This window comes from Pan paniscus, chromosome 16 (assembly GCF_029289425.2).
Source record: "Pan paniscus chromosome 16, NHGRI_mPanPan1-v2.0_pri, whole genome shotgun sequence".
In the NCBI taxonomy this organism is placed as follows: domain Eukaryota; kingdom Metazoa; phylum Chordata; class Mammalia; order Primates; family Hominidae; genus Pan; species Pan paniscus.
Genome location: NC_073265.2, coordinates 30,864,821 through 30,891,919, shown reverse-complemented (window position 1 = coordinate 30,891,919; position 27,099 = coordinate 30,864,821). Strand labels below are relative to the sequence as shown.

The 27,099-nt window shown below is 41.9% G+C and overlaps 1 protein-coding gene across 3 annotated transcripts in view; it reads right to left on the bottom strand.

The window, feature by feature from the left end:
- The window catches only part of MGA (MAX dimerization protein MGA), a 162,882-nt gene that overhangs the window by 131,218 nt on the left and 4,565 nt on the right, over positions 1-27,099 (bottom strand). The gene's annotated exons all lie outside the window — the stretch shown is intronic.

Sequence of the window (27,099 nt, the reverse complement as noted above, 5' to 3'; positions counted from 1 at the left end):
CAGCCTGGCCAACATGGTGAAACCCTATCTCTACTAAAAATACAAAAGTTGGCCAGGCATGGTGGTGCACGCCTGTAATTCCATTTACTCGGGAGGCTGAGACAGATGAATTGCTTGAACCAGGGAGGTGGAGGTTGCAGTGAGCCAAGATCACACCACTGCACTCCAGCCTGGGTGATGGAATGAGACTGTCTCAAAAAAAAATTAAAATTAAGAAAAACTATAGAAGCCTAGTGGTAGGAGGAACTGACACTGAGGTATCAAGTAAGGCTTAGTGTTAAAGAATGTCTAGAAGTTGACAAAGCACACAAGGGAAGGAAGGGCATTCTAAGGAGAAGGAACAGCTTATGCAAAGGCACATGACAAAAAAGAACAGAGTATTCATTAATTCCTCAAGTCAAACATTTATTGAGCACTTACCATGTACATATCCTGGAACACAAAGACATGATTCCTACCCTCAAAAGCTTACCATCAATTATCAGACAACTATTATCAGTTAACCAATACTCAATGATGACAACAAAGAATAAAGAAAGCTACTGGCTCTCTGCCTGGGGTGTAATGGAAGTATAAACAAAAAGCAACTAAATTATACTGAGGGATCATAGAATAATTCTCATAGGAAGTAAAGAATTACTTTGGTTACTGGTTAACCAAAGTGGTGTGGAAGGCTGGGCGCGGTGGCTCACGCCTGTAATCCCAGCACTTTGGGAGGCCAAGGCAGGCGGATCACCTGAGGTCAGGAGTTCGACACCAGCCTGGCCAACATGGCGAAACCCCGTCTCTACTAAAAATAAAAAAAATTAGCCAGGTGTGGTGACGGGTGCTTGTAATTCCAGCTACTCAGGAGGCTGAGGTAGGAGAATCACTTGAACCTGGGAGGCGGAGGTTGCAGTGAGCTGAAATTGCACCACTGAGCTCCAGCCTGGGTGACAGAGCAAGACTCCAGCTCAATAAACAAACAAACAAACAAACAAGATGGTGTGGAAGATGACTATAAGACTAGAACCCAGTAAGACTTTTCTCCATATCCAACTACATATCCTCCTCTCCCTTCCTTCTACATCAAGTCAATCATCAAATCTTCCTGTTGATTCTACATCACTGACCTTCCTGACCATGATACACTGTCAAAAACACCATATATCTGTTCTTCCTAGAACTTACACAGGTCTATTTTTTATATTTATTTGTATAATTGTCTTCTCTCTCCTGGTCATCCCATCCCTACAAATTATAGACTACATGTCCTTTTTTTTTTTTTTTTTTTTGAGACAGTCTCACTCTGTTGTCCAGGCTGGAGTGCAGTGGCATGATCTCGGCTCACTTGCAACCTCTGCCACCCAGGTTCAAGCGATTCTCTGCCTCAGCCTCCCAAATAGCTGGGATTACAGGTTCCTACCACCATGACCAGCTAATTTTTGTATTTTCAGTAGAGACGAAGTTTCACCATCTTGGCCAGGCTGGTCTTGAACTCCTGACCTCATGATCCACCCGCCTCAGCCTCCCAAAGTGCTAGGATTACAGGTGTGAGCCACTGTGCCCAGCCTGTATGTCCTTTTTAACCTCTACATTGTACCCTAAGATTCTATCAACGGTACCTTGCACATAGAAGCACTCAATTTAAAACATTTTGAACCCACGCACTTCATTCCACCTTCATGCATCACCCTAGTCCAAACCACCAGCAGCTCTTACTCAGACTACTGCAACAGACTTTTCTTTTTTCTCTCTCTCTAGGCACTCATTCTGGCTCTCTCCTGTAATCCATTCTCCACACAGTATCAAGGGACCCTTTCTAAACATAAATCAGTTCATGCCATTTCTGCCATTTTTAACTTTCCATTAGCTTCCCATTTCATTTAGAATAAATCTAACATCCTTAGTATGGCCTACAGATCTCCGCGTTCACATCATTCTCCCCATAACACATCATACTCCAGGCACAATGACCTTCTATTTCTCAAATGCTCCAAACACTTTCTCAGAGAAGGGCTCTTACACTGCCTTTTCTATTTGCCTGAAACGCTTTGCTTCCAGTCCCCACAAACCTTCACCTGGGTAACACCTATACATCCTACCAGTTTGTCTAAATATCACTTCCTTAGCAATGCTATCCCTACTCCCTAATTTAAATTCTCTCTCAAAGTACCCTGTTCTATTCCCTCATAGTACTTACCAAAATGTATATTTACTTATGATTATTCAATGTCTCCTCCATGAATAACAGCTAACAAATACACAGCATTTGCCATATATTAACTCATTTAATCCTAATAACCAGTGAAGTAGGCTGATGATGAAACTAAAAGGTTAAGTTAAGGATTAAACAGAGAGGTTAAGTAATTTGTTCAAGGTCACAAAGCAGTAAGGAGTCAAAACTTGAACCCAGACACTCTGGCTCCAAAGTTCACACTTTTAATGACTATGCTATAGAGTAAGCTTTGAGAGAACTAAATAACCATGTCTATTTTGTGCATCACTGCATATTCAGGTCAGGTGCCAGATACGAAGTAAGCATTCACATATTTCCAGAATGAATTTGTTAGTAAATAATTAAGAGACAAATAATTATATTTAGAAGCATTAGGGAGAGGAATAAGAATAAAATGGGTTAGAGGCAATGATGATAGTGTCGATTCTGGACAAACTGAATTAAAGGCAGCTCAGGAACATCTTAATATCTGCTTAATTAGAATACCACAGGGAATCCATGGAGGGGCTGAAAGAGGTCCAGGAACAACCTAGAACAGTATGCAAAATTTAGTATGCGATGTACTTTTCTGGGGAGAAAGATATACCTTAATCAGATTATTAGGGGAGTATGTAATCCCCCAAAATATTTAGGAACCATTGATCTAAGTGGAAATGTCCAGTAGACACTGGAGATAAAAAAGGTGAACCTTAGCTAAATACAAAGATTTGGGAAGTAACTAAAGCCAGGGGTTTGAAAAAGTTAGCCCAAAAATGTAGAGTAAAATATTTCAGAGGGTTATGGTCAGAATAGACATTTAGATGACAGGTGGTGAAAAAAGAATCTAGGAAAAAGGAAGAGAAGAGTAGACACAGAAATAAGAGAAAAATAGATGAGAGTAGAATTACAGAAGCTAAGGAGGGAGAATGTCTTAAAGAACAAGGAAGTGGCAGAGCCTCATAACCAAGGAGTCAAGGATTTAACAACAGAAAAATGTATTCCAGGAACTACACAGTTTCATAAGTGTTAGTAGTACAACAGAATATTCACATATGCAAGGAGAGGAAGTAAATGAATATCAGGGTCTAGTGCTCAGGACAGAGAATCATACTGAAGAAATAGATTGGAAAATCAATGTATTTCAAACTATAAATGTAAGTGCAATTATTCAGGTAGCACATAGAGAAGTGGGGCTCTGATCTAGAATCTACGAATGAGCTTGCAGGCAGATGTCCTGTGAAACTCCTAAAATTGTAAGCAGAAGTTTGTGTAAGGTACATACAAGCAATTTTTGACAAAGGGTCCATAAATTTTATCAATTTTCCGAGGGGTGTATGACCCAACAAAAGGTAAAGAACCATAGAAGCTGAATGAGAAAAGACAGCCAAGCTAGAAAATAGCCCTGGAGAACATCAACATATAAAAGAAACCTGAAGCTTATCCAATGGAAATAACAAATCTGAAGAAGTAAGTTGTACATGGAAGACAGGCAGTCTTCATGGATTTCAGACATTTTTTACTTGACATCATATATGCTCTATAAATATTTCTCTAACTTTTCTGACTGTGACTCAGTAAAAACTACATTGCTAACCAGTGTACACATACAGGTTACAGAAATAATTTTCCAGTAACCTGGAATGACACCAATACAGGTCCCCATAAACTTACAGTGGGGTGATATCTCAATTAACCCATCACAATTGAAAATATCATTAAGTCAAAAAACGCATTTTTTCCAGGGGGCGGGGGGTGACAGAGTCTCGTTCTGTTGCCCAGGCTGGAGTACAGCGGCATGATCTTGGCTCACTGCAACCTCCACCTCCCAGGTTCAAGCAATTCTCCCTCCAGTGGCTCATGCCTGTAATCCCAGAACTTTGGGAGGCCAAGGTGGGTGGATCACTTGAGGCCAGGAGTTCGAGACCAACCTGGCCAACATGGCAGAACTTCCCCCTCCAACTAAAAATACAAAAATTAGCCAGGCATGGTGGTGCACGCCTGTTACCCCAGCTACTGGGGAGGCTGAGGCATGAGAATCACTTGAACTCGGGAGGCAGAGATTGCAGTGAGCCGAGATCATGCCATTGCACTCCAGCCTGGGCGACAGAGCAAGACTCCATCTCCAAAAAAAGAAAAATAGAAAAAAATTAATAAATATTAATAAATAAAATAAAATGGAATATCTCCTCACAGCTAAATTTCTTCACAAAAATAAAAACTACAAATGAGGATGCAACGAAAGTAAGCTTCTGAATATCACCTCTATTAGCCAAGCAAGGAAAGTCACTTAGCAATGGTTAGTTAACTAAATCACATCTGACTATAGCTGCCAAAGAATTGTATATTCAGAGAAAATAAACTTTTTCAGTTTATTTTCTGAAGCAGTGATTGAGCTTAGCAGAGGGAAATTTTTACCGCAATTTTTAAAATTCAGGGTGAGCTGAAATTTTTCTGAATGAGACCACCCACACCCACTATTTAATTGAACACTGAATGGCTCTGGAAATTAGCTTTTCTGACAGACTTCACCATGTGTCTCAATGAATTCAACCTAGTCAAATAGCAAAACAGTGATTATATGCAGAACTTATGCTGCCACAAAGTCATTTCAATAAAAACTAATATTGTTTGAACCACAAGTATTGTCAAAGTACATACACTTCTTGTGTTGTCCAGAATTAAAACAGTATGAGAGATGTCCATTCCCATACAAAGTTGTAGTGAATATATCTTCCAAGTTCAGCATTTTATACTTGCACCAGAACTTGGTGCAAGTGAAAAGGGAATTTCTCCATTTCAAAATCTATCTACTTGTGCAATTGAGGAGGTTCCATCTAGCCTTAAATTTAAAGTGATTAATCTTCAACTAATGTTTTAAAAATCAAAGAATCCAACAATTTTTTTTTTTTTTCAGACAGAGTCTCACTCTGTAGCCCAGGCTGGAGTGCAGTGGCACAATCTCAGCTCACTGCAACCTCCACCTCCCAGGTTCAAGAGATTCTCCTTCCTCAGTCTCCCGAGTAACTGGGATTACAGGCACATGCCATGCCCAGCTAATTTTTGTATTTTTAGTAGAGACAGGGTTTCACCACGTGGGCCAGGCTGGTCTAGAGCTCCACCCAAGTGATCCGCCGGTCTCAGCCTCCCAAAGTGCTGGGATTACAGGCGTGAGCCACCGCACCCGGCCCTAACAGAATTCTTAAAACGCCTTCCAAGAGACTAACAGGCTCAATTAGAAACACATGCTTGTGAACTGATATGAGTAATTGGCAGGACCTGTCTGTGAAAAATGACATTTTCTAAGATTAAATACATAAAACCTCATACAGATAAATAATAACAGATGAACATTTGCAACTGATTTTAAGGCTAAGGAACATTTACTTTGAACTTCAATTAAACAAATTGTTATCCTCCCCAAAAAAAGAATTCCATTCTTCTCATCTGTAGACATGTATTACCAAAATGAAAAAGTACTAAACAATTACATTTTTTATTTTCATCAATACAAAATTTGTGGAAATTTGTTTTTTCTTTTAATATATGTACCTACATAATACCCTATTTTGCCTCTTGGCCCACAATGCCTAAAATACTTACTATGTGGCCCTCTACAGAAAAAGTTTGCAAACACCTGGGTTAAAGTATTATCTCCAACTGATTAGCTATACAACACTGGACATCAGTTAACTTTTCTAGGTCTTTCTTTCCACATTTATAAAATAAGGAGGACTGAAGACAACCTCTATGGTATATACTCCAACTTTAGTATTCCACAATTAATAATACACATTTCATATTCACTTTGAATGGTAATATTTTTTCTTTTCCTCTTTTTTTTGAGACAGAGTCCACCCAGGCTGGCTGGAGGGCAGTGGTACAGTCTCGGCTCACTGCAACCTCCTCCTCCCGGGTTTCAAGTGATTCTCATGTCTCAGCATTCCAAGTAGCTGGGATTACAGGTGCGTGATCACCATGCCTGGCTAATTTTTAGTATTTTTAGTAGAGACAGGGTTTCACCATGTTGACCAAGCTGGTCTCAAACTCCTGGACTCAAGTGATCCTCCAACCTCGGCCTCCCTAAGTGCTGGGATTACAGATGTGAGCCACCACACCCGGCCTTCTTTTTTTTTTTTGATACAGATGGAGTCTTGCTACGTTGCCCAGGCTGGTCTCGAACTACTGACCTCAAGCAATCCTCCCACCTCAGCCTCCCAAAGTTCTGGGATTACATGTATGATCCATCCACTCACTGTACCTGGCCTGTACAGTAATATTTTGAATGGAATGTTAGGCCAGTTTTATATAAAGTATGAAGAAATGTCTTATTATGTAAAATATGAAGATGTACTTTATTAAATTCACAGAGGATGAAAAAATGGTACTGGGACAACTGGATACACATACAAAAGAATTATGTTGGTTCAGCAGAACATTGACTCAAAAAAATAAAAGAATTATGTTGAACCATTTACCTCACACCACATGCAAAAATGAACACAAACCAGATCAAAGATCTAAAAGTAAGTGCTGAAACTATAAAACTTTTACGGAAAAAAAATGAGAAAGAGTCACAACCTTGGATTTAGCAATGATTTCTTAAGTATGGCAAAAAGGCTGGGCATGATGGCTCATGCCTGTAATCCCAACACTTTGGGAGGCTGAGGCGGGCGGAGGCGACTTAGTGAGACTTCATCTCAGGGGAAAAAAAAAAAAAAGTATGACACAAAAAGCACAGGTAATACACGATAAAAAAAGATCCTGGACTTCATCAAATTAAAACCTTTTGTATATTATTCACTATTAAGACAGTGAAAAGGCAATGTACAGAAAAGGAAAAAATATTTGCAAACCATATATCTGATAATGGACTAATATTTAGAATATAAAAAGAACTCCTACAACTCAATAACAAAAAAATCACTTTAAAAATGGGAGCCAGGGCCAGGCGCAGTGGCTCACCCCTGTAATCCCAGCACTTTGGGAGGTCGAGGCAGGCAGATCACAAGGTCAGGAAATCAAGACCATCCTGGCTAACACAGTGAAACCCCATCTCTACTAAAAATACAAAAAATTAGCCAGGCATGGTGGCACGTGCCTATAGTCCCAGCTACTCAGGAGGCTGAGACAGGAGAATCACATGAACCCGGGAGGCGGAGGTTGCAGTGAGCCAAGGTCACACCACTGCACTACAGCCTGAGCCACAGCGTGAGACTCCGTCTCAAAAAATAAAAATTAAAAATAAAATAAAATAAAATAAAATAAAATAAATTTAAAAAAAAAAAGAGCCAGGCACCATGGCTCACACCTGTAATCCCAGCACTTTGAGAGGCCAAGGCAGGAAGATGGCTTGAGCTCAATTCAAGACCAACCCCAGCAACACAGCAAGACCCTGTTTCTAAAAAAAAATAAAAAATAATTAGCTAAGTGTGGTGGCATATGCCTATAATTGGAAGGCTGAGGTAAGAGATCACTTGAGCCTGGAAGGATGAGGCTACAGTGAGCCCTGACCATGCCACTGCACTGCAGCCTGGGCAACAGAGCAAAGACCCAGTCTCAAAAAAAAAAAAAAAAAAAGGCCAGGCGTGGTGGCTCATGCCTGTAATCCCAGCACTTCGGGAGGCTGAGGCAAGCAGATCACCTGAGGTTAGAAGTTCGAGACCAGCCTGGCCAACACAGTGAAACCCCATCTCTACTAAAAATACAAAAAAATGGCCGGGTACTGTGGCTCATGCCTGTAATCCCAGCACTTTGGGAGGCTAAGGCAAGGGGAATCACAAGGTCAAGAGATCAAGACCATCCTGGTAAAACCCCGTCGGTACTAAAAATACAAAAATTAGCTGGGTGAGGTGGCATGCGCCTGTAGCCCCAGCTACTCGGGAGGCTGAGACAGGAGAATCGCTTGAACCTGGGAGGCGGAGGTTGCAGTGAGCTGAGATTGCACCACTGCACTCCAGCCTGACAACAGAGGAAGACTCTGTCTAAAATAATAATAATAATAATAATAATAAAATTAGCTGGGAGTAGTGGCGGGCACCTGTAATCCCAGCTACTTGGGAGGCTGAGGCAGGAGAAAAGCTTGAACCCGGGAGGTGGAAGTTGCAGTGAGCCGAGATCACGCCATTGCACTCCAGCCTGGGCAACAAGAGCGAAACTTCGTTTCAAAAAAAAAAAAAAAAAACACCACAAATTAAATTCAATTAAAATTAAAAATGGGCTAGGGACTTGAACAGACATTTCTCCATTGAAGATATACAAATGACTAATAAAAGCACATGAAATGATGCTCAATGTCATTAGTCATTAGGGAAATGCAAATCAAAACCAAATGAGATGCCATTTCACATCCACTAAGATGGCTATAATCAAAAAGACAATTAAGTGTTGGCTAGGCCCTGGCGCAGTGGCTCAAACCTGTAATCCCAGCACTTTCAGAGGTCAAGGCAGGAGGATTGCTTGAGCCCAGGAATTCAGCTGGAGACCAGTCTGGGCAACATAGTGGGACTCTGTCTCTACAAAAAGCACAAAAATTAGCTAGGTGTGGTGGCGTGCACCTGTAGTCCCAGCTACTTGGGAGGCTGAGTCAGGAGGATTGCTTGAGCCCCAGAGGTCAAGACTACAGTAAGTTGTGACTGCACCACTGCACACCAGCCTGGGCAACAGAGTGAGACCAGTCTCAAAACAAAATAGAACAAAAAAAGTGTAGGCCGGACACGGTGGCTCATGCCTGTAATCCCAACACTTTGGGAGGCCAAAGCAGGCAGATCACGAGGTCAAGAGATCGAGACCATCCTGGCCAATATGGTGAAACCACGTCACTACTAAAAATACAAAAATTAGCTGGGTGTGGTGGCGCGCACCTATAGTCCCAGCTACTCGGGAGGCTGAGGCAGGAGAATTGCTTGAACCCAGGAAGCAGAGGTTGCAGTGAGCTGAGATTACGCCACTGCACTCCAGCCTGGCAACAGAGCAAGACTCCTTCTCAAAAAAAAAAAAAAAAAAAGTGTTAGGATGTAGAAAAATTGGAACTCTCATTTTCTGTTGGTGAAAATATAAAATAGTATAGGTACTCTGGAGAACACTGGCAGTTTCTCGAGAAGTTAAGCATAGAGATACCATATGACCCAATCATTCCACTATTAGGTACATACCCAAGAAAAATAAAAACATAAGTTTATACAAAAAAAGTCCATTAATGTTCACAAAAGCATTATTCATAGTAGCCAAAAAATGAAAATAACCCAAATGTTCATCAACTGAAGAATGGATAAACAAAATGTGCTGTATCAACACAATGAAATATTATTCAGCCATAAAAATGAATTAAGTATGGATACATGCTACAACATGGATGAACTTTGAAAACATGCTAAAGAGTCTGATCACAAAGGACCTCATTTTGTATGATTCCATTTATATGAAATGTTCCAAAACAGATCAATCCATAGAGATAGAAAGTAGACTGATGGTCACCTAGGCCTGGGAAGACTGGGGGAGAAATAGGGAATGACTGCTAATGAGTATAGTGTTGCTTTCTGGGATGCTGAAATGTTCTAAAATTGTGGTGATGGATGCATTACTATGAATACACTAAAAACCACTGAATTATACACTTTAAATGGGTAAATTTTATAGTACATTAATTTTATCTCAAAACTTTAAAAACTAAGAGGAGGGCAGGCACAGTGGCTCACGCCTATAATCCCAGCACTTTGGGAGGCCGAGGTGGGCAGATCGTGAGGTCAGGAGTTTGAGACCAGCCTAACTTACATGGCAAAACCCCGTCTCTACTAAAAATACAAAAATTAGCTGGATGTGGTGGCGTATGCCTGTAATCCCAGCTACTTGGGAGGCTGAGGCAGGAGAATCGCTTGAACCGGGAGGCAGACATTGCAGAGAGCCGAGATCGCACCATTGTATTCCAGCCTGGGCGACACAGCGGGATTCCATCTCAAAAAAAAAACTAAGAGGAAATACTTACAAATAAATGTTAGACGCTAATGTCACAAAACTAAGGTTCAAATGATGTACAATCTTACATCAACGATAAGAAACTGTATCGCTTCTCTAGGCTCAACAACTCCTTTGTAAATTCTCAGTAACTTTAAGGTTAGTGAGAACTCTAAGACAAACAATGAGCACCAAGTTGCACCTCAACTCCTTAGCTTAGCATATAAGGGCCTCAATACTCTGGACCCAGCTTTCCTTCTCCCTGCTGCTGTATACTCAACTACTCCTTATTTCCTAAATATGCCCCCCCAGTTTTTTTATCTGAACCTTTGCATTTATAATTATGCTGCTTTAGCATCTTCTCTCTGCCTTCGTAGTCCATAAATTCACCAGCATCATTCTCCCTAATCTCCTCCTATTGAAATCATCCTCATTCTTAAAGTCGAGTATTTTCATGAAGCCTGCCTTGATGCCCTTGCTGTGTAAACACTGGCCTTCCTCTAAACCACCAAAGGATACTGTCATTCTCCTTTGGTGCACAGTAATCTAGCTCTCATCATCCTTGACAGATTGGTCAGCACACTCAGAGTCATCTCTCAAGGCAAAAGCTCTATCAACAATGCCTTGCAGATTAAGGAACCTCTTATTTCACCTTCAACTCCTATCTCCACATAAAAACCACATGCTCCTGGGGCCAGGCACGGTGGCTCACGCCTGTAATCCCAGCACTTTGGGAGGCCAAGGCAGGCAGATCACGAGGTCAGGAGATCGAGACCATCCTGGCTAACACGGTGAAACCCCGTCTCTACTAACAATACAAAAAAAAATTAGCTGGGCGTGGTGGCAGGCGCCTGTAGTCCCAGCTACTCTAGTGGCTGAGGCAGGGGAATGGTGTGAACCTAGGAGACGGTGCTTGCAGTGAGCCGAGATTGCGCCACTGCACTCCAGCCTGGACGACAGAGCGAGACTCCATCTAAAAAAATAAAAATAATAAAAATAAATTAATTAATTTAAAAAAAAAAACTACATGCTCCTGACTCCTGTGCCGAGCTAATTAGATAGGGGGATCCAACAGACCTAAAGGTTCTATGAATTAACCATCAGCTTGTGAGGAAAGAGTGCTATGAGAGTTTAGTTAAATAGGAATGACAAACATTCTCTGACTTAAATGTAAAAATGTACTCTCTTATTCCCTCTCAACTGAATGGAAAGTGGGAGGAAAAGACTCATGGAGCTGGAATCAAGAATAGAAACTAAAACATTGCCAGAGAAGGGGCCATAAAATAGTAGAGCCACACAAGAGAAGAAACCATAAGACAAGGAAAAACACACAAAAGGGTGAAGTCAGAAGTGGGATGGGACAAGAATAGTATAACAAGAGAGGAAAAAAAGAAGACATTATGATCCCCAACCAGGAAGAGAAGGACAAATTCTCATGCTGAAAGGGCTGAGATGTGAGGATCACTTGAGACCTGGAGTTCAAGTCCAGCCTGGGCAACACAGTGAGACCCCCATCAAAAAAAGGTCAGGTGTGGTGGCTCACACCTGTAATCCTAGCACTTTGGGAGGCCAAGACAGGTGGATCACTTGATCCCAAGAGTGCAAGACCAGCCTGGGCAATAAGGCAAAACCCCATCTCTACCAAAAATACAACAACAAAAAATTAGCAGGCATGGTGGCGCAGGCATGGTGGCACGCGCCTGTAGTCTCAGCTAATAGGGAGGCTGAGGTAGGAGAATCACTCAAACTCAGGAGGCAGAGGTTGCAGTGAGCCAAGATCACACCACTGCACTCCAGCTTGGGCAAGAGAGAAAGACCCTGTCTCACAAAAAAAAAAGAAAAAGAAAAGAAAGGCCAGGTAAAATAGCTCACACCTGTTATCCCAACACTTTGAGAGGCCAAGGTTGGAGGATAACTTAAGCCCAGGAGTTCAAGACAAGCAAGACCCCCGGGAAACATAGGAAGACCCCTGTCTACAAAAAAAAACTTTAAAAATTAACTGAGTGTGGTGGTACACGCCTGTGGTCCTAGCTACTCAGAAGGCTAAGGCAGGAGGATCTCCTGAGCCCAGGAGTTAGAGGCTGCAGTGAGATATGATCATGACACTGCACTCCAGCCTGGGTGACAGAGCAAGATTGTCTCAAAAAAAAAAAAAAATTCTAGCATATTTTAAAATTAAAAATTAACCCATATCTGGCCAGGCACGTGCCCATAATCCCAGCACTTTGGGAGGCCGAGACAGGCGGATCACCTGAAGTCAGGAGTTCGAGACCAGCCTGACCAACATGACGAAACCCCGTCTCTACTGAAAATACAAAAATTAGCCGGGCATGGCAGCGCACGCCTATAGTTCCAGCTATTCAGGAGACTGAGGCAAGAGAATTGCTTGAACCCAGGAGGCGGAGGTTGCAATGAGCCGAGATCTCACCACTGCACTCCAGCCTGGGCGACAGAGCAAGACTGTGTCCCAAAAAAAAAAAAAAAAAAGCCGGGCACAGTAGTGGCTCACGTCTGTAATCCCAGTACTTTGGGAGGCCGAGGCAGTGGACCACCTGAGTTCGAGACCAGCCTGGCCAACGAAACCCCGTCTCTACTAAAAATACAAAAATTAGCCAGATGGGGTGGCAGGCACCTGTAATCCCAGCTACTCAGAAGGCTGAGGCAGGAGAATCTCTTGAAGCCGGGAGGCGGAGGTCGCAGTGAGCAGAGATCATGCCATTGCACTCCAGCCTGAGCAACAGAACAAGACTCTGTCTCAAAAAAAAAAAAATTGTAACCCATATCCCAGTATCCTAACAGATATTCATTTCTGGTTCCTTCTAGCATATATCCACAAGCCATTCAATTTTAAACTGATAATCACTCTATTCTAAAATGAACCCTGTCGCCACATTCCCCTCAACCTGGGGGAACTTTATAGCCCCTCTATAAGCATCACAGGAGTCGTTGGACACAATCGGCTTTTCACCACATTCCTTCTGGGAGCCTTTACCTAACAAGTGATTTCAACTCTGCTTATTCAACCCCTCACCCAGAATACAGTCTTTGTTGCCTTTGACGCTAACTTTATAAAAAGGATTTACCACCTCTATGAGATCAAGTAATATACTATTTGAATCTTTAAACCAGTTTCAGTACCAAAACAACTTGCAAAGTCCAGACAATTAAGTCAATCAATAACTTCCAACATTCCCTCTGATCTCTATAATCCCAGGTCACCAAAGACAAAGGCAATATGATACGAACCATGACCTATCTTCCTAATCTGTAGGTCCTCAACCCTGGTTCTTTCCACACTGTCACTGCCCAAACCTTTCCACTATGCCCAAAACAATACTCACTCTTATCATACCAAATCTCAGGCTTCCTCAATCTTTCTGAACAATGGTCCTTCCACTTATTTACCTTGACTTAACCCTGGCTGTCCTCCTTCAAGTATTTTCTCACATTTCTCTCTTTACTACAACCTTTACCACCCCCGCCCCCAGAGCAAGATATGATTGTCATTCTCTTGCCTTTCTATCAAAGTTTCCAGATCATGATCATCTTCCTTTACGGTGTCACCTTTGAGATATACAGTTGTCTCATTATTTATGGGGACTGGTTCCAGGACACCCTTGCAGATACCAAAATCCATGGATGCTCAAATCCCTGATATAAAACACCACAGGCCAGGTGTGGTGGCTCACGCTTGTAATCCCGGCACTTTGGGAGGCTGAGGTAGGTGGATTTCCTGAGGTCAGGAGTTCGACACCAGCCTGGCCAAAATGGTGAAACCCCATCTCTACTAAAAATACAAAAATTAGGCTGGGTATGGTGGCTCAGGCCTGTAATCCCAGCACTTTGGGAGGTTGAGGAGGACAGGTCACTTGAGGTCGGGAGTTCAAGACCACTGTGGCTAACACGGTGAAACCCTGTCTCTACTAAAAACACACACAAAAAATAAGCCAGAAATCACTTCAACCCAGGAGGTGGAGGTTGCAGTGAGCCGAGATCCCGCCACTGTACTCCAGCCTGGGCAACAGAGCAAGGCTCCATCTCAAAAAAAAAAAAAAATTAGCCAAGCATGGTGGCAGGCACCCGTAATCCCAGCTACTCGGGAGGCTGAGGCAGAAGAAACGCTTGAACCTGGGGGGCGGGGGTTGCAGTGAGTCGAGACTGTGCCACTGCACTCCAGCCTGGGCAACAGAGCGAGACTCCATCTCAAAAAAAATAAAATAAAATAAAATAAAAAATTTAGTCTGGCATGGTCAGGAGGTTGAGATGGGAGAATTGCTTGGGCCCAGGAGTTAGAGGCTATGGTGAGCTTCAATCGCCCCACTGCACTCCAGCCTGGGTGACAGAGTGAAACCCTGTCTATAAAAAAAAATTAAACTCAAGTAGTAGATGAGGTATTTGCAGGAAAATAAAATAATATAGTATAGTAAATGCATACTCCAGTAACACAGCTTATTATGAACTATGTAATATATGTGTATCCACTATATATTATGTACTGTATGTTATTGCAGTATCATCTAGTACTGAATTTTATAAAATGTTTTAATTATTATATACTATATGTATTATGTAATTGTACCTGCTATATTTTTATACAACTGGCAGCACAGGTTTGTTTACACCAGTATCACCATAAACAAGAGTAAATGCATTGTGCCACAACGTTAAAACAGCTACCCTATCACTATGCAACAGAAATTTTTCAGCTCCATTAACCTTATGGGACCACCACAGTATATGCAGTCCATCATTGACCAAAATATCATTATGTGGCACATGAATGTATTTGTAGGTGGGATTTAGTCTTAATGTAGTCCTTCTTTTTTCTGAGACACCCACTCTGTCACCCAGGCTGGAGTGCAGTGACAGGATCATGGCTCCCTGCAGCCTTGACCTTCCAGGCTCAGGCAATCCACTCACCTCAGCCTCCCACGTACCTGGGCCCACAGGCACATGCCATCGCACTCAGCTAATTTTTTAAAATTTTTTATTGGGGGGGGGGGTCTCACTATGTTGCCTGGGCTGGTCTCAAACTCCCACCTTGGCCTCCCAAAGTGCTGGGATTACTGGCGTGAGCCACCGCGCCCAGCCTTATTTTGTGTGTGTGTGTGTTTGGTGTTTGTCTAGTGTCTCATCTCCGCACTTTAATTTCAACTCTTATTTACTTATTTATTTATTTGAGACAGAGTCTTTCTCTGTTGCCCAGGCTGGAGTGCAGTGGTAGGACCTCGACTCACTGTGACCTCCACCTCCTGGGTTCAAGCAATTCTCCTGCCTCAGCCTCCTGAATAGCTGGGACTACAGGTGCACGCCACCACACCCGGCCAATTTTTGTATTTTTAGTAGAGATGGGGTTTTGCCATGTTGGCCAGGATGGTCTCGAACTCCTGACCTTAAGTGATCCAACCGCCTCAGCCTCCCTAGGTGCTGGGATTACACACGTGAGCCACCACACCCAGTCAATTTCCACTCTTAATTATAAACTTCAGCCCTGATTACCTCACCTCTGAACTATGTCATCCTAATAATCTCCTAAGTGTTCTTACTTCAAACTATTCTCATCACCACTGCAAAATCAAATATTTTTCCAAGTACTATTTTTTCATTAACAGTCTCCTGCTCAAAAACCTTCAAGGGACAAGATAAAAATACCTGCTCCTTAGCCTGAAGCTCGAGGTCCCAATAGTGGGACCATAACCCTCCCTCCCTCTCTTTAACTTCATGGTCTATCATACTCAAACAAAACCTCATTCTAACCAAACGCTCCCTGAACATACATTATATGCATTTACCATCATTTGGCCTTAGCTCAAATACTCATCCCTCTATCTCACCAAACAATCTTCATACCCAGCAACTCCTCTAAATCACCATTTCTCCTGCAAATAAAGTTCTACCTCAGTAAGGGGAAGGAAAGGAGAAGGATGTCTCCCAAGGAAACAACATGAGCAAAGGCACAGAAGATAAAACATGTATATGATATTCAAACATACATACACACACACATACATAAACATACACAAATATTTAGTGTCCCATGACTGAGCACAGAGGCATAATGAGATGACAGGAGATAAAGCCATTCAGCAGGAAGATTAAGAGTCATGTGACCCTATGCAAATCATTTAACCTCTCTGGACTTTAGTTTCCTCATTTGCAAAATGAAATAACAGTGTCCATGGCATAGGGTTGTGGCAGTTTATTCATTCACTCAGCAAACATTATTGAGCACTTACTTTGTGCTTGCTAGGTACTACAAAAACAGCAGCAAACAGGACAAAAATCCCTGTCCTCATGGTACTCGAATTTTAGTAGGGGAAACATCAAACAAGGAAAATAAATAAATACATGATGTAATATGGTATGTTATATACTGTGATGCTACAGAAAAAAATAAAGCAGGGAAGAGAGATGGGGAAGAAATCAAAATAGGAACCAAGGCATTCAAATCAAAATCTGAATTGAGGGAACAAGCTATGCAGTATTCCAGACAGAGGAAACCAGAAATGAAAGGGTATATGCCCAGCATGAACAAGGAAAAGCAAGGAGATGAAGAAGCTGGAGCAGAGATTAAGGAAGGGTGTGTTAAGAGATAAGGTCAGAGAAGTAAGAGGGGACCAGCTCACATACAAACTTAAAGGCCGTTGTAAGGATTTTAGCTTTTATTTTGCCAGAAATAGGAAGTCACTGTAAGGTTTTGAGCAGAGGAATGATATGACTGGACTTTAACAGCATCAGCATCTCCAATCTGACAGCTTCTCTCTGCTGCCATATTAAGAATATATCACAGGCCGGGCACAGTGGCTCACACCTGTAATCCCAGCACTTTGGGAAGACAAGGTGGGTGGATCACTTGATTTCAGGAGTTCCAGACCAGCCTGGGCAACATGGCAAAAACCCGTCTCTACTAAAAATACAGAAATTAGCCAAGTATTGTGGCTCAATCTCTATTCAGATTTTGATTTCTTCCCCATCTCTCTTCCCTGCTTTATTTTTTTCTGTAACATCACAGTTACATTGGTCCCAGCTACTAGGGAGGCAGAGGTGGGAGGATCACTTGAGCCCAGGAGGCAGAGGTTGCAGTGAGCCAAGACTGCACCACTGCACTCCAGCCTGGGCAACAGAGCAAGACTCTGTCTCAAAAAAAAAAAAAAAATACCATAGGAGGGCAATGTCAGGAAGAGACTACTTAGGCGATTAAATAATGATCCTTAACACAATGCCTGGCATATAGTAATCTTCCCTTAACAGGTGGCTACCAGGCTGGGCGTGGTGGCTCACATCTGTAATCCTAGCACTTTGGGAGGCCAAGGCAGGGGGGATCACAAGGTCAGGAGATCAAGACCATCCTGGCTAACGCAGTGAAACCCCGTCTCTACTAAAAATACAAAATTAGCCAGGCGTGGTGGCACGCGCCTGTAGTCTCACCTACTCGGGAGGCTGAGGCAGAAGAATCGCTTGAACCCGGGAGGCAGAGGTTGCAGTGAGCTGAGATCATGTCATTGCACTCCAGCCTGGGCGACAGAGCGAGACTCCGTCTCAAAAAAAAAAAAAAAAAAATTTCAGTGTCTATATATAAAGTTTCCTGAAACACAGCCATTTCATTTGTTTGTGTATTATTGTCTGTGGCTGCTTTTGTGCTGTTATCTAGCAAATGGGCTCGCTGCCCATTATGCATTGAAGCCAATACTATGGCACCAGCTTTTTTTTTTTCCCTATCTCCTACAGGAAGGAGACCTCCTACAGGTAGGAGGCACCAGCTTTTGAGAAAAGAAACGCTTTATTGCAAGGCAGACTAGTGAGGAAACAGGAGGCCCAGCTCAAATCTATCTCCCTGATTTGGAGTCTGGGACAAGTTTTAAGAGGTTGGAGGGCAAGGGAAAAGATCTGGAAATGTTGGCTTGCCAAGGTCCGATTGGAGGGCTTCAAACTTAACCATTTCGGTAAGGTATGCTGAGGCAAATTTTAGCCCTGGATCTTTACGGCCAATGGACCCGTTGCTTCTGAAAAGGTTCCAGCATTCAAGTTCTGGTCATGTCCCAGACTTCTTGGTTCTGCTGGGGGAGGAGAGGAGGGATGTTGGTTCTGGGTGCTGTTAGAGATCAAAGCTTTTTCTATTGTGCATGCCCAGGCTACATGACTTGCAATCTTGGCTCTTTTATATCTACAAAGTAACCTGACATTCTGTTATCAACAGAGTAGACACTCTCTGGGCTGGTCCTGCAGTTTACTACCACAACAGAATTGAGTAGTACTTAAAAGAAACGCTAAGGTCCATACATTAAAATATTTACTATCTAGTCCTTTACAGAAAACATTTGCCAACCCCTCATCTAGAGGCCTGAAAGTAGTACACACATGTATCATGGATAAAATAAGTTGCGTATGAGGGAGACATATGACGTGAGATAAACTATGAGGTAGTGAGCTTTATGTGTCAAGCTAAGTAAGGAATCTGAACTTTTCTCAACTTGATTCCATTTACTATGCAAAGCCACTAAAGAATTTTATTGAGAGTAATTTGATCAGATAAACCTATGTAAAGACAATTATCTTTTTTCTAAATGTATCTGAGCTAAAAAAAAACACTTGCCATTTAAAAAAAAAGAAACATAGAAGCATATCAACACGCTAACAGTGATAGTTGGCATATTAGAAATTATTATTTGTGCTTATGTATTTATCTTCTCAAAAAAAGCCATTTTTATAATTCAAATATGAAAATACATACTTTTTTTTCTGTTCAGTTGGTTGCCTTTAATGAAAATACATACTTTTAAATTCAGATTCATATACACACACAAAATTTGTTCTCCAGGTTCTCTTTCTCCCCCTCCACCCCTTTAAGTGGAAAGACAAAGTATGCGGAGGAGGAACCTACACATAGCAAAAAAAAGAAAGTGTGCCTCTGTCACACTTGTAAAGGATAAATGACATTCTACCATTTCAAATTATGTATTTTATTTTTTATTTTTCATTTCTACGTTTTCATAGAGACAGGGTCTCGCTATGTTGCCCAGGTTGGTCTCGAACTCCTAGCCTCAAGCAATCCTCCTTCCTTGGCTTCCCAAAGTGCTGGGATTACAGGTGTGGGCCTATGTACTTTCTTTATAGACATGAAATGAAAAAATGCTTGGATGCAACATTGTGGTAGAGAACTCTTCTTATATATGGCTTTTATCATATCAAACAAAGAGCTAAATCAATGTCTTATTGAAACTAGAAATGTTAAAGGATAAGAGAAAATGCAGAACTTCAAGTCAAATTAAAATGTTGAAAACTGATATAAGACTGCATATAACCCTGAGAATATAATTATGGGCTTAAGAAATGCAGTCCCTGATTTATACTACAGTACTTTGCACTTACGGATATATTGCTTGTTAAGATTAAATTCCTTCCTATGTTTCAGTTCCTCAACTAAATTGTCAAGGCCTCATGTGCAAAGAATGCCTTTTATTTCTTTTGTGTGTCCCCCACACTGCACCTCATACAATACCCATATATGGCAAGTACTCAATACATGCTTATGATTGAATGACAAAATAATCAACCCTACTTTGGACTCACAGGCTGAAAAATCTTCACACCTACAATTCACACCAGTAAGCCTCCTTCTATCCAACAATTTAAAGGACATTCCTGGGGTGAGTACTGCTGATTCTACTGGATTTATTACATTAGGTTCCATCTCCAGCAAAGAGCTCAAAGTACACGTGTACTGTTAAAATAGAATTCCCGACTACTGAGAAGGTGGGTGGAAAAGTGGGCAAGTGAAGGAAAAATCTATTATAATAGCCTGCCTCCAAAGAATAAGCATTATTCAGCCCTAGAGAATAAAACATTCCTAATATGTCTCTGAACTAAGACTCCTAACTGACATTTCACTAAACTTTGTACTGGCTAAATTATGCCACAATGAATATCACTAAAACCAACAACTTGACATAATAAAAAGATCCTAAAAATCTCAGCTAATGATCCATATGATCGTGTATTGTAAGATTTAGTTTTTAATTACTTACTCTTCGGCCAAAGCAAAACTTTTAAACTTTTTCAATGCATTATGATTAAGCATCTACCACATGCCAAGCACTGGGGAAACAAATGAATTTTTTTAAAAGCCAAAATGTCAACTGATTTTGTATTTTGCTATAAATTGAAGTATAAGCAACAGCACTGAGGAAGTACCATGCAGTGAAGGGGTCAATTTTATCCGTCGAAATTGGGGAAAATTACATAGCAAATTTAAGGTGGACATTGAAGACTGAGTAGGAGTTTGAGGCAGGGCAGCAGGAGGAGAAAGAGTATTCCAGGCCAAAAGGGGGTTATAAAGGAGCCAAGCACATTGGGCACGGTAGGTGTGATAAAGAGGAGAAAAGATAAAAAGGAGCGAGATGACGTAGAGTACTCAGACAATGAAGGCTCTGGTATGCTAAGCGAAGAAGTCTGGGGGTTTATGTCCTCAAACAATGGAGAGAAAGTAGAAATCTTCAGGCAGGAAAGTGACAAAAACATGAGGATTCAAGTAACAGGAAGAGCCTAGTAACATTATAATCATCTCAAAGGCATTATTCAGTGTTATACTATTTACATGTTGCTCAGTCAATTTGGTCCTGATACCAATACAAAAGAAATTTAAGTATATATTACAATCTATTCCACTCCATGATATCAGTAGTCTCAGGGCTCAGTCATTAGCCCTCTTCTTTACTCCCTAGCTGACCTAACCAGTTACATGTTTTTGTTTTCAGTTTTGTTTTTTTGAGACAGGATCTCCATTTGTCGCGCAGGCTGGAGTGCAGTGGCATGATCATGGCTCATTGTAGCTTCAACCACCCAGGCTGAAGTAATCCTCCCACATCAGCTTCCCAAGTAGCTGGGGCCACAGGCACACCACCACACCCAGCTAATTTTTTTTTTCTTTATAGAGACAAGGTCTCAATATGTTGCAGAGGCTGGCAGTTCTATATGTTTAAACACCATCAATGTATCGATGACATCCCAAAGGTATATTCGCAACCCTGATCTTGACCCTAGGCTCTAGAATTTAATAGTCAGCTGCCTACTCAATGGCTATTCCTGGATATCTAGCAGGCATCTCAAGCTCCAAACATCTAAACACTTCATCCAAACTAGCTCCTTCCTGTTTCCCATCTCTGTAAATGGCACCACTGGCTCCAGCTAAAAGCCTTGTAATCATCTTTGATTACTCTCTTTCACTCACCTCCCACAGCTAATCTATCAGCAAATCCTGTTGGTTCTACCTTGAAAACATGCCCTGAATTCAACGACTTCTCACTGCATCTATCTCCATCTACCTCACTAGTCCAAGCTACTGTACCTCACAACACTCCAATGGCTTCTTTTTTTTTTTTTTTTTTGAGACGAAGTCTTGCTCAGTCGCCCAGGCTGGAGTGCAGTGGCACTTTTTCAATGCATTATGATTAAGCATAAGTAGCTGCGACTACAGGCGCCCGCCACCATGGCCGGCTAATTTTTTTTGTATTTTTTAGTAGAGACAGGGTTTCACCATGTTAGCCAGGATGGTCTCGATCTCCTGACCTCATGATCCACCTGCCTCGGCCACCCAAAGTGCTGGGATTACAGGCATGAGCCACCGTGCCCGGCCTCCAACGGCTTAATTGCCTCTGCAGCAAAGCGATGTTTTGAAAACATAAATTAGGTATCATTTTTCTGCACAAAACTGTCCAATGAATACCATCAGTTAGAATAAAATCCAAAAACCTTATGGCCTACAAGGCTCTACACAATCTGAGCCCCGCCAATTCTCAATCTCATTTCCTACTAGCATGCACCACCACCACCACCACTTCATACCCCAGCACTCTCCCAACTCTGGCACACTAGCCTTCTTGTAATTCCTTGAAAATCCCCAAACTGATTTTTGACACAAAGTCTTTGCATTACTATTCCCACCACTTCCAATTCTCCACGTTTTGGTGTGTCTTACTCTTTATCATTCAGGTCGTGTTATGTTCAAATGTTACTTCAGAGAAGCCTTGCCTGGCAACCCACCACCACCACTCTCTATCTCTTGTATTGTTTTCTTCATAGTTTTTTTTTTTTTTTTTTTTTGGATACAGAGTCTTGCTCTGTCACTCAGGCTGGAGAGCAGTGGCACGATCTCAGCTCACCGCAACCTCCCAGGTTCAAGAGATTCTCATGCCTCAGGCTCCCGAACAGCTAGGACTACAGGCGTGCACCACCACACCCAGCTAATTTTTTGTATTTTTTAGTAGAGACAGGGTTTCACCATGTTGGCCAAGCTGGTCTCAAACTCCTGACCTCAGGTGATCCACCTGCCTCGGCCTCCCAAAGTGCTGGGATTACAGGCATGAGCCACCATGCCTGGCCCTGAAATCATCTTTATTAGCTCATTGTCTACCAAAATATAATTTCCATGAGGGCATGGACTTTGTCCTGTTCAATGCTCAATCCTTAGCACCTGGCACGCAGTAGGGCTCATTAATTATTTGTTGTTGAATTGTAAGATATTACCTAATTGATCTCAACTATCCGATTTGTATTTTCATCCTACTATGAATAATTGAATAATTCCTTTCCTACCTTTGAATTTAGATCCAATTCTTGATTACCAGAATGTTCTTCTTAAAACAGAGTCCTAAAACAGCTTAAAGACTGTTAAAATAAGCTATATGGTACTAACGCCTTTAATTCCTTTCTACAGTTAGCCCTTCAGGCAACTTCGTCATTATTTTTCCTTGATTATAATATCCACTATCCTTTTTCTGTATTATTAGGCTTGTCAATGTATTACTTATTATAAATGCTACTGGTAGACATGTGTAGAATATCAACAGATATTTACTTTTATATTGCAAGTAACAAATTTTATTAATATTAGCTATAGAAAAGCAAACATTTAAAAACAAAACTGACAGCCAAGTGATCAAGGTCACATCAATAGTGACAATCATGTTGATACTAAGTACTCTAACCCCAGTCTAATGATGAAAAAAGCATCAAATCCCAATTGAGTAACATGCTACAGAAAACCTGACTGGTATTCCTCAAAAGTGTCAAGGTCATCAAAAATAAGGAAAGTGTGAGAAACTATCATAGCCAAGAGGATCCTAAGGAGACATGACTACAAAAAGTACTGTGTTATCTTGGATGGAATAGTGAAACAAGAAAGTGACATTAGATAAAAAGGAAATCTGAATAAACTATGGACTTTCGTTAATAATAATGTATCATTATTGGTTCCTTAATTATAATAGGCTGGGCGTGGTGGCTCACACCTGTAATCCCAACAGTTTGGGAGGCCAAGGAGAGCAGATCGCTTGAGCTCAGGAGACCAACCTGGGAAACATGATGAAACTCCATCTCTACCAAAAATACAAAAAAATTAGCTGGATGTGGTGGTGCACGCCTGTAATCCCAGCTACTTGGGTGGCTGAGACACGAGAATCACCTGTTATTCCAGCTACTCAGGAGGCTGAAGTGGGAGGATCACTTGAACCCAGGAGGCAGAGGCTGCAGTAAGCAGAGATAGTGCCATTTGCACTCCAGCCTGGGTGACACAGAGAGACTCCATCTCAAAAACTAAAATAAATTATTTTAATTATAGTAAATATACTATACTAACGTAAGATTTTAATAATGGGAAAAGCTGGAAGGGAAGCTAGGTATATGAAAACTCTCTTTGTAGTCTGCAATTTTTCTATAAATCTAAAACTTTTAAAAAATAGTTTTTTTAGGCCGGGCACAGTGGCTCACGCCTGTAGTCCCAGCACTTTGGGAAGCCAAGGCGGGTGGATCACCTGAGGTCGGGAGTTCAAGACCAGCCTGACCAATGTGGAGAAAGTTCGTTTCTACTAAAAATACAAAAATTAGCCGGGCGTGATGGCGCATGCCTGTAATCCTAGCTACTCGGGAGGCTGAGGCAGGAGAATCACTTGAACCCGGGAGGCAGAGATTGCAGTGAGCTGAGATAGCACCATTGCACTCTAGCCTGGGCAACAAGAGTAAAACTCCGTCTAAAAAAATTTAAAAAAAAAAAAGTTTTTTTAGAGTCAAGTGTGCAGCTGCAGTCACAGCTACTTGGGAGGCTAAGACAAGAAGATCCCTTGAGCCCAGTAGTTTGAGACCAGCCTGTGCAACATGGAAAGACCACTTGTCAAAAAATAAAAAAAAAAAAAAAGAGGAAAATAGTTTTTTCTAATCCAATTCATCCAAAATCCTACTGCTTAAAAATGTCACCATTAGCTTACGTTTGATGTTTATCTTTTTAGACTTCTATATACAGTAATTCTCCTCTTATCCCCACAGGATACATTCCAAGATCCCCCAGTGTATGTCTAAAACCTAGGAAAGTATTGAACCCTATACACAGTGTTTTTTCCTATACTTACATACTTACCTATAATAAAGTTTAATTTATAAATTAGGCACAGTGAGAGATCAATAACTAATAAAATATAACAATATACTATAATAAAAGTTATGTAAATGTGGTCTCTCAAAATATTTTCAGACCACAGTTGACAGCAGATAACTGAAACTGAAACCATGGATAAGGGAGAAGTACTATAAAGGGATATATACAGGTATATTTCTACAAAAATGTGATCACATAATTTTGTAATCTGCTTTGTTCACTTACCACACGCTTTCCAAGTCATTAATAGAGATCTGTATCATGTTTACCAGGTACAAAGTACCCCCCCTCTATAAAGGCACTGTATTTATTTATTTTTATTTTTATTTATTTATTTTTTGGGACAGACACTCTGTCGCCCAGGCTGGAGTGCAGTGGCACAATCATGGCTCACTGTAGCCTTGACCTTCTGGGTTCAAGTGATTCTCCTGCCTCAGCTTCCTGAGTAGCTAGGACTACAGGCATGTGCCACCACACCAAGCTGATTTTTGTATTTCTCGTAGAGACAAGGTTTTGCTGTGTTGACCAGGCTGGTCTCAAACACTCTCCAAGGAGCAGGCGTTTAGTGTGTGCCTGCTGAGTGACTTTGTAAAGATTCAAAAAAAAAAAAAAAAAAACTCCTGGCCTCAAGGAATCCTCCTGTATCAGCCTTGTTCAATTTTTTTTTTCTCACAATTTGCCAGGCTTTGCTGATTACTGGATCTCCTAAACTTAAAAAAATTGGCTGGCACATAGTAAACACTCAATAAATACAAATGAATACTAAATAAATAAATTTGTCTTTTAACTTTATCATGTTTCTGCCAACTAGACAGATGTTTTTTGTGATAACTGTATCAATCTTTGTCATCTTTGTCTTTATGGATTTGCCTCGACAGTCATGCTTAGTAGAACAGCTCCTTTCTCTTTTGTTGAGCCTGGGTCTCACTCTGTTGGCCAACCTGGAGTGCAGTGACACGTCACAGCTCATTGCAGCCTCGACCTCCTGAGGTCAAGTGATCTTCCCATCTCAGCCTCCTGAGTAGCTGTGACAACAGGGACGTGCCACCACACCAAGCTAATTCTGAAATTTTTTTGTACAGATGGAGTCTCACTCTGTTACCCAGGCTGGTCTTGAATTCCTGGGTTTGAGCAATCCTCCCACCTGGGCCTCCCAAAGTGCTGGGATTATAGACATGAGCCACGTGCCTGGCCTCATTCTATTTCAAGACTGGAAAACTGTTTTCCCAGTTTTTTAAAGTAGTAATTTTCTGATTTCACGTTTTATATTTTAATATTTAATTTGGGCCAGGAGCAGTGGCTCACTCCTGTAATCCCAGCACTTTAGGAGGCCGAGATGGGAAGAAAACCTGAAGTGAGGAGTTCCAGACCAGCCCGGCCAACATGGTGAAACCCCGTCTCTACTAAAAATACAAAAATTATCAGCCAGGTGCGGTGGCTCACGCCACCCACCGAGCACTTTGGGAGGCCAAGGCGGGCAGATCATGAGGTCAGGAGCTCGAGACCAGCCTGGCCAATATAGTGAAACCCCGTCTCTACTAAAAATACAAAAATTAGCTAGGTGTGGTGGCAGGCATACTCTGCCTGTAGTCCCAGCTACCTGGACCCTATCTCTACTAAAAATACAAAAATTAGCTAGGTGTGGTGGTGGCGGCATAGTCTGCCTGTAGTCCCAGCTACTTGAGAGGCTGAGGCAGAAGAATCACTTGAAACCGGGATGTGGAAGTTGCAGTGAGCTGAGATCGCACCACTGTACTCCAGCCTGGGCGACAGAGCAGGACTCCGTCTCAAAAAATAAAATTAAAAAAAAAAATACAAAAATTACCTGGGTGTGGTGGCCTGCACCTATAATCCCAGCTACTTGGGAGGCTGAGGCAGGAGAACTGCTTGAATCCAAGAAGCAGAGGTTGCAGTAAGCTGAGATCATGCCACTGCACTCCAGCCTGGGCCACAGAGTGAGACCCTCAAAAAAAAAAAAAAATTTAATTTGCTGGGCTCGGTGGCTCACGCCTATAATCCTAGCACTTCAGAAGGCCAAGGCTGGAGGATCACCTGAGGTCAGGAATTCCAGACCAGCATGGCCAACACGGTGAAACCCCGCCTCAACTAAAATTACAAAAATTAGCCAGGTGTAGTGGCAGACACCTGTAATCCCAGCTACTCGGGAGTCTGAGGCAGGAGAATTGCTTGAACCCAGGAGGCAGAGGTTGTGGTGAGCACCACTGCACTCCAGCCTGGGGGACAAGCCCAAAACTCCCTCTCAAAAAAAAAAATATGTATATATATAAATAATTCACCTAGATTCTTTTTTTTTTTTTGGAGACGGAGTTTCGCTCTTGTTGCCCAGGCTGGAGTGCAATGGCGCGATCTCCACTCACCGCAACCTCCGCCTCCCCGGTTCAAGCATCCCAAGTGGCTATGATTACAGGCATGCACCGCCACACCCGGCTAATTTTGTATTTTTAGTCGAGACGGGGTTTTTCCGTGTTGGTCAGGCTAGTCTTGAACTCCCGACCTCAGGTGATCC